The following is an 8,617-nucleotide window of genomic DNA, read 5'->3' as shown; positions in this document are numbered from 1 at the left end:
AACTAAGAACTTTAAGGACCTGATGATCAAGATGATGTTTTTGAACATCCGATTGGGCAATGTACTTGAAAGCGCTTTTTGGGGAAAAAAAAAAAAATTATTTTTTTGCTACAGTGCACAGAAATGCTCTCTTCCTTGGCTTTAGACAAATGGAGAATACTCACCTTATTTTTTTGAGACTACTTAACCCCAATAACAATTTAGAATTACTATCATGCAGCCGGCTGTCTCATAGTCTCCTTTGTCTTTATCTGCTAGAGCTGTGGTGCCTCCTCACTGCCTGCCTCTGTTTCAATAGTGTACAATCTGGTTATTATGTGAGTTTTATTTTTTTAAGCACCAAAACCCTGCTTTTAGCCCATGGGTTTCTTTATTACCATCTAAGGAGCCCTGGCAGACTGGAGCCATTTTTCCCTTCGACAGACCTTTAAATGATTCTTCATGCTTTTGTCACATAATTAAAATTAGATTACTTTAACTCCCTGCTGGCTGGCCTGAGTGGGGGCCCTTGTAAAGCCTCCAGCTGGCGGAGGGGCCATTGAAAGGTGGAATATGGTCCAAACACACTCAGCCGCTGCCTTCCCCCACCCCCAGCCAGGAGCCATTGTGTGCCTTGCCAGTTAGACAAGATTTACCCCGAGTTTATCAATGGCTGCTTATTTTCTAAGGGCTGGATTTTCTTTTCAAAAGACTTGGAGTCAGGGATTGGTATGTTTGTTTCTAAGGAGCTGGAGCTCTTCTAGTCCCCATTTTCCAGCCCCCAGAGAGCTCACCTCTTAGTGCTTTGCCTGGTGGCTCAGCCAAAATGGACTAGAAAGAACAAGCACCTGAGCACATATACTGTCATGCAAGTTGGTATCCAAACATTTGCTTGGTTTCCCCGCCAAGGCCAAATGCAAAAATCCCTTCTCTCTTCTCTGGGCTGTTCTCCTTTAAACCTCCCCCTTCCCCTCTGTGATCAGGACTCTCCTTGGCTGCATTTCTAAGCACAGCCTCAATTGGGTTTCCACTTGGAACAGCAGTGAGAGCTCCCATCACGGTAGATCTACAAAACAGCTCTTCATAACACACCTACTCCTGCTGAATTTTTAACACCTGCGGCTTCTCGCTTCTCCTCCATTTCCTCCCCAAAACAGAGAGGCAGGACAAGTGAAGTCCAGTGTTACTATCCATCAAGGAATCTCAGCTCTGTCTGCTAAAAGAACAGCTCTGGGTCACTCTTGGCATTTTCTGTAGCCAAAGACCTCCTCCCAGCCTTTCCCCGGATCATTTCATCCATCCGTCTCTCTGCCTGCCTTTCACTCGTCCACTTTCTATTATACAGCCCAGCCAAGAGAGACGGTTTGAACTTGATCAGATGTGGACTAGAGTCCTGTGTTAAACACTTATTAGGGCTGTGACCTAGAGTGAGTGACTTAATGTCTCTGAATTTTATTTTCTTATGATAAAATTAGGGATAATAATACCGCCACCTTATTACTGAAGTTAACAGAATTTCTTCTTCCAAACTAAGCTCTGATTAAAATGTGTGGTGCCCTTAAGAAAGAATCTTCAATTCCCAGAATTTCATTTCTTAGTGGAAAACTACCAATACTTCACATAAAGTCATCTGCTAACATTCACACAAGTGTGCTTGTAGGAATGTCTTGAGATCACAAGGAACCAGCTTTGTTCTGGTCATTGTGTCCTCATTTTATATCATCCAAGAAAATAACTCTCATAATCAGAGGGAATATGACAAAAACATCCAGCAAAAACCAATATTCCTATTTTTAAGTGGTACGTTTGTGGTCCAATTCCTGTTTCGAGTTGTTATCAGGGTTGCTACAGAAATTTCTTTAAAGACAGACATGCTGAGAAGAATGTCAAGAAACTTATTTTTAAGTACTTTAAGGTTTTGATGTAAGAAAAAAGAATACATCAAAGGCAAGAAGGTGATAAAAACAATGACAGCAATAGAAAGAGTTCTAAATCATCAGTGAACAGCTCTGAAACTGGAAAATCGAAGGGGGAGAATTAAGTCAAATTTATAACTTTCCTAATTTGTAACTACTGAGAAAGCACAGTAATGCACTGGTTCTGTGATATAAAACAATACATTCTAAAAATCCAACCTGTTCTAGAATTTCGTATCCCTTTCAATTACTTCTTTGTTTTGAGGCCTTATTGAAAACACAACGGAATTCCCTGACAGCCCAGTGGTTGGGACTCATGGCCGAGGCCCGGGGTTCAATCCCTGGTCAGGAAACTAAAGTCCCAAAAGCTTTGCAGCCTGGACAAAAACACAAAGAAAGAAAGGGAAAAACATGAAACAAAATATTCACCTGTAAAGGCTGGGAAGCCTTTATCCTGCATTTCCCTATCAGATGGGTTGTCACCTACAGGAATTCTGATGGAATGGGATACAAGAATAAGTTTTGATCATTTTATTTATCATTTGGAAGCAAGAAGCACAGCCATGGGTGAACATATTCAGCCATTCAGTAGAGAATCTTGGTTAATCAAAAAGTGGCATGATACAATAAGTAATTGATGGAAAGTTCACAAAGGATAATTTAGTGTATGCTAAAGGTGATATTTCAAATAAATGGGGAAATTTCAAGCTATTCAATAAATGGTATTAGGACAAGAAGGTAGTCACCTGGAAAAAAATTAAATAAACCCACATCACATTTCTTGAACCAAAATAAATTCCAGATAGAAAACATATTTAAATAAAACCATAGAGTATTAAAGAAAACAAAAATGTTTTAAATAATTATGCAGTGGCAAAAGCTTTTCTGACTCAGAACACAGAAATTATAAAAAGATATATTTAACCATGTAAAAATTTTAAATTCTGCACATCAAAGAAAAAACAAAAAATGCAAGACAACCACCACACAGAAAAGTAACTACAACCCATATCACAGATGTGGAGATAACATCTTTCTAACAGAAAGACTTTAAAAATGGCTCTTAAGTACATAAAAATAGTCTTAACCTTACTCATATTAAACAAAATGCAAAATAAAACCATAATTAGACACCGAATGACATGTCCGTGAAAAGTCAACAGTACTTCTTAATTCTTACACTCAGAGGAACCACCTGGAGATGGGCTTAACCTGCAGAATCTGATAGATCAAGTCTGCAGTGAGGTCTGAGAGTTTGCATTCCTAACAGGCTCCCTCCTGCCAGCGACCCACTGGCCACACCCTGAGCAGCATGCATTGCTGGTGGGCCTGTATATTTATATTAGCAGGCTGGAAGCAATTTGGTAACAGCTTTCAAAATAAAAAGTGCACAGGCTGTCAGCAATTACACTTTAGTCATTCACAGGGGAGCCTGGGATGCAACTGAATATGCAGATGAGAGAAAACCATATAATCCAGATACAATCCATGCAACTGAATATGCAAATGGAAAAAAGAATAAGGCTGATACTGATGCAGAGAAATCTCCAAGATACTTTAACTTGATAAAGAAGTTTCAGAAAAGAAAAACCACCTACATGTGTCTGTGTGTGTGTGTTATTGAATGGGCTGAAGACATCTCTGAGTGTTTTTTCCCTCCTCACCACCTGTCCAAAAGCAGTCTGTGATCTAGTTCTTCTGTCTCAGATAGTTTCCATAACTTTTTCAAACTTGCTTGGTAACACACAAGCATGCAGAGTGCTATTTGCTTTCCATGGAATTCTCTGTTCCACCACTGTCACAACTTCCTGCTTTTTGATTGTCCAAATACGAATCACCAGACATGCATTATTTTCCCTCCAGCTCCACGAGACACACTTCAAGCTGTCCAAGTAGACTCCTTGAAGTCCCTCTCAGGTTTAAGGGGTGGTAAGGCAGGATCTTGTATCTTGTTTAAACTGCTATTTCTGGAGCCTCTGCCACTTGCTTCACTGAAATAGAATGTAGCTAGAGATCGTATTGTTGCTGCTGTTATTTAGTTGCTAAATCCAGTCCTACTCTTTGGTAACTCCATGGATTGTAGCCTGCCAGGCTCCTCTTTCCATGGGGACTCTCCAGGCAAGAATACTGGAGTGGGTTGCCATTTCTTTCTCCAGGGATCTTCCTGACCCAGGGACTAAACCCAGGTCTTCTGCACTGGCAGGCAGATTGTTTACCATCTGAGCCACCAGGGAAGCCCCTGCTGCTGTTGCTGCTGCTGCTAAATCACATCAGTCATGTCTGACTCTGTGCGACCCCATAGACGGTAGCCCACCAGGCTCCGCCATCCCTGGGATTCTCCAGGCAAGAGTACTGGAGTGGGTTGCCATTGCCTTCTCTGAGGGAAGCCCCTAAGAGATCCTATTACAAAGACTCTAATCATGTTAAAGACTACAAATCTGTAGCCTAGGCCATGTCTGGCAGTGGAGATATTTGGATTCTGTTTTTATTTTGTTTTGTTAAAAAAATTTCCCAACCTCATTGAGAGAAATTGACACATAATACTGTGTAAATTTAAGGTATACAACATGCTGAGTTGATACTGTTATAAATTGCAAATGATGGCCACAGCAGTACTGGCTACCACCTCCAACCCATCATACCATTACACTTCTTTTTCATGCTAAGCATATTTAATATGTACTCTCTGTGACATGCAAGTACAGGATACAGAATTATTACCTACAATCACCACGCTGTCCGTTAGATCCCCGAATTGTTAATCTTCTAACTCCAAGTTCACACCATTTGAGCAATGTATCCCCATTCTCCCACCCCCTCACCTCCTAGTGACCACCACCTCTACTCTGTTTCTCTAAATTTGCCTTTTTTGAGATTTCACAAGAGATGTGAAATTTTGTTTGACTCTCAGAGTCTTGGCCATTATCCTCTAACCAGAAGATTTTACAGGAACTTCCAGATTTCCGAAAATCTGAAAGATCTGCCAATAAATGGCCTGCATTCCTCCTTTGCAAGATTTAGCTGGAGCTAAGCTATGGCTGGGGCTTCCCTGGTGGCTCAGATGGTAAAGAATCTGCCTGCAATGCAGACTCAGGTTTGACTCCTGGGTCAAGAAGATCCCTGGGAAAGGGAAAGGCTATCCCCTCCTCAGTTCAGTTCAGTTCAGTCGCTCAGTCGTGTCCGACTCTTTGTGACCCCATGAATCGCAGCACGCCAGGCCTCCCTGTCCATCACCAACTCCCAGAGTTCACTCAAACTCATGTCCATTGAGTCGATGATGCCATCCAGCCATCTCATCCTCTGTCGTCCCCTTCTCCTCCTGCCCCCAATCCCTCCCAGCATCAGGGTCTTTTCCAATGAGTCAGTTCTTCCCATGAGGTGGCCAAAGTACTGGAGTTTCAGCTTTAGCATCATTCCTTCCAAAGAACACCCAGGGCTGATCTCCTTTAGAATGGACTGGTTGGATCTCCTTGCTGTTCAAGGGACTCTCAAGAGTCTTCTCCAACACCACAGTTCAAAAGCATCAATTCTTCGGCGCTCAGCTTTCTTCACAGTCCAACTCTCACATCCATACATGACCACAGGAAAAACCACAGCCTTGACTAGACAGACCTTTGTTGGCAAAGTGATGTCTCTGCTTTTCAATATGTTATCTAGGCCTACCCACTCCATTATTCTTGCCTGGAGAATTCCATGGACAAAGGAGCCTGGCGGGCTACAGTCCATGAGGTCACAAAGAGTCGGACACAACTGAGCAAGCTTCACTTCACTTCACTCTGTGGCCATTCCTTTAGTGGGACCCACAGGGTGCCATGTTCCAACCATTTCCTTGTCTTGGGTTCACCCATTATTATACTGGCAGTGTAGTCTTTCTTCTACCCTCCTGTTTCTTTCCCAGGTGTACATTTTGGTGTGTGACACCCCCACCCCATGCCACAGAGCACATTCCCACTGGAGCAGGGCTGGCCCAAAGCAAACCTGCAAAGCTCTGGAGCATCTTATCACTTCTTTCTAAAACACTTCCCCACACTGAATGCCTTTTCCCTCCCTCCACATCCACCAAGTTGGTGCTTTCTTATTGCCTCAAATTCTCTTTTCTGAAAGAAATAGATCATCTCATTCATTCACACTAAATTGTTAGTGATTTAATACATCTTTGCAGGGGGGTGGGATGTCCAAAAATGTTCAGCATTTCCAAATGGTGACATTCCAGCCAACCAGACACTTTGGATGAATTGAGGCATTTGGGGGCAGGAGACTAAGATCCTCCAAACCACACCTAGTGGACAGTTACCTCTCCACTTTACATCAGCCAGCTAAATATTTGCCAGCACCATCAGAAGGGCTGTTCCTTTTTGTTTCACTGCCTAGGGGTTTGCCAAGGAATCCCTACCCTAGTTGGTTCTTCCTGGGAGAAATATTTATATAATTCATTCCTATTCTGAGATGGGGCGCCCTGTATGTTTTAGCCTACCAGAAGCTTAATATATGCCAACAGTGCAGTATGGCTCTAGACAGGCACACATACATGCATGCATGTGCACACACATAGACACACACACTCGAACATAAACTTAGCCATGTCATCCACAGATAAAACATAAGCAGTAGCTTCACTGAAACTTTAACCCACCTCCAGGGATTTGTACAGCTCATTCTGAGAGTCCACATTTTGAGAAGGATGCTGATAGGTTATGAGCTTTCTGATGAAAGAAACCAGGAGAGGGATGATATTGGAACCACACCAGTAATAAGAGAAGGTTTAAAGAAAGACTCAGTGGCTGTCTTCAAAGGTTTGAAGGGCTGTCACCGACAGGGAACCAGATGGATTAGGTTGTTGTTGTGCCAAGGAACAAACTAAGACCAGTGGAGAGATGCTAAGGATGAGAGTGGGAGGCGATTTTGGCTCTGGAAAGAAATTTTAACAGCTACTAGATAGAGATTACAGGAAAATGACTTTCCCTTTCACTAAAAATATCCCAGGAGAGGCTGTCTGACCATCTGTTTGGAATGCTATAGAAAGAAACCTTACAATAGTTGGTGGCCTGACTTGAGTTTGCTGGGACTTTTGATACCAAACCCCACTTTTTGTATGATTCTGCTTGCATTTCACAGAGAACATATCATCCACAAATGCAGGAAAATGCCTCTACCTATTCCTTTGGAATTTCAGTATAGTCATTCAGGTCCAATTACATCAATGTTCTCTTTCAGACCCAGCATCTGGGATTTCTATAATTTCACCTTCATGACCCTTGGATGTGCAGCCTTTGTATTCCTGTTGTCAGTAAGCATGTGAAATGGATTTTTGCTCAGTGGGTCTTTCCTAAGCATGCTTGCAAAGCAGATGATGTGGCCAATTGTTTATTTTATGGACAACCTTTTTTCTGTCCCCAGAACATGGCTAACATATCTATGACTCACATTCACAGGACAGAAGGATTGTTCTGGCTTGTGTTTTTACTTCTTTTGGCCAATTGGAGAGATATTTATAAACATTTATTGATTTGGATTCATAAGCCAAAGCAGGGGGGCAAAATCTTGCTGGGCTGGTTGCTATGGTAACTAGCATTTCACACGTGTACTCACCAGCCAGCAGTGAGGGCTCAGAACAAAACCCAAAGCCTACCTGTAGCTTCAAACTGCGTATTTGCTCCTTTTACATTTCTAACACTATTGATAGGATGTGTAAAATAGATAACTACTAAAGAGAACATGCCGTATAGCACAGGGAACTCTACTTAGCGTTGTGTGGTGACCTAAACGGGAAGAAAATTCAAAACATGTGTAAGCTGATTCATTTCACTGTACAGAAGAAACTAGAACAACATTGTAGACCAACTATACATCAATAAGAATTAAGAAAAGTGTTATGTAGTAAGGCTACATTTTTAATTCTGTCTACTAAAATAGGGGACGACAGAGGATGAGATGGCTGGATGGCATCACTGACTCAATGGACGTGAGTCTGGGTGAACTCCGGGAGTTGGTGATGGGCAGGGAGGCCTGGCGTGCTGCGACTCATGGGGTCACAGAGAGTCGGACACGACTGAGCAACTGAACTGAACTAAAATATTCACCTCTCTTCATAGATGTACAGGGACACTTCTGTCATATATAAAGTGTCCTCATATGTGTGTTGTTCCCAGGCTGTCTTTGTTGGTTCCCACACAAACACGATGGGGCTTCCCAGGTGGCTCAGTGGTCAAGAACCCGCCTGCCAATGCAGGAGACTCAGGAGACGGGGATTTGATCCCTGGGTCAGGAAGATCCCCTGAAAGAGGACATGGCAACCCACTTTAGTATTCTTGCCTGGAAAACTCCATGGACGGAGCAGCCTGGCAGATTGCAGTCTGTGGGGTCGCAAAGAGTTGGACACAACTGAACAACTGAGCTCACTTGCTTGCACACAGATACCATTCTTTAAAAATCATTGATAGAAATGTTCTCTTAAATCAAATGCTTTTTAAGCAAAAAAGAAAGAAAATCAGTTTTTCTCTTCCACAGTGCCATGTGATAGCATATTGCACTGAAATAGAAAAAAAAAAATTGTTTTTATTCATCCTTGAGAAGAATAATTGATTCTGTACCTCTCTTGGGGACATTTTCCAGATTTGTGACTTCTAATCAACTTGATTGTCGAGAATTTAAAAGCTTCTACCTCAGTTCTCTGCCCTGTGTTGCAGTTGATTTGTAAGTTTGGGTGGTATTTTTTATTAAAG

This window comes from Bos indicus x Bos taurus, chromosome 23 (assembly GCF_003369695.1).
Source record: "Bos indicus x Bos taurus breed Angus x Brahman F1 hybrid chromosome 23, Bos_hybrid_MaternalHap_v2.0, whole genome shotgun sequence".
Lineage (NCBI taxonomy): Eukaryota > Metazoa > Chordata > Mammalia > Artiodactyla > Bovidae > Bos > Bos indicus x Bos taurus.
The sequence above is the reverse complement of the archived record's forward strand: the minus strand, read 5'-3'. Positions refer to the sequence as shown.